At 32.5% G+C, this 591-nt stretch overlaps 1 pseudogene; it reads left to right on the top strand.

Annotated features, from left to right (window-relative positions):
• The first annotated feature begins 213 nt into the window (after window positions 1-213).
• LOC126000388 (uncharacterized) lies at window positions 214-313 on the top strand (annotated as a pseudogene).
• The last annotated feature ends 278 nt before the right edge of the window (window positions 314-591 follow it).

The raw sequence follows: 591 nt of genomic DNA, 5'->3' as shown, positions 1-591 counted from the left end.
GAGAAATAAATGCACTGAAGGCTATCATAATAATGTCAATATGTGAGGGAAGTAGAAAGCCTGTCTTAAATACAGGATGGGGGGAGGGAGATGGGGGCATTGTTGATGGAAATGTTGCACAGGTAAAGGGGTGTAACTGAAATCCAACTATAATCATGTTTGTAAACACGGTATTTAAATAAAGATATTAACATTAAAAAATTTAAAAAATGTGCTCGCTTCAGCAGCACACACTAAAATTGGAACGATACAGAGATTAGCATGGTCTTTGTACAAGGATGACACGCAAATTCGTGAAGCGTTTTAAAATAAAAAAAATAAAAATAAAAAATAAAAAATTTTGATTTAAAGAGACTGAAAATCTGGTGATACATTTTAGTCAATTTATTTCCATTAAAAAGTACTGATATGAAGGGGGTATTTTTTATGACTTAAACCCAACAACAATCATGTTTGCAATAATGGTGCTTAAATAAAAATATTTTTTTAAAAAAATGTTTAAAAAATACTGATTTGGTCTGGAGATATAGCACAGCATTAGGGCATTTTCCTTGCACACTGCAGATCTGGGACAGACCCATGATCGATCCT

This window comes from Suncus etruscus, chromosome X, assembly GCF_024139225.1.
Source record: "Suncus etruscus isolate mSunEtr1 chromosome X, mSunEtr1.pri.cur, whole genome shotgun sequence".
Classification (NCBI taxonomy): Eukaryota; Metazoa; Chordata; class Mammalia; order Eulipotyphla; family Soricidae; genus Suncus; species Suncus etruscus.
This window is presented reverse-complemented; position numbering and strand designations above follow the sequence as displayed.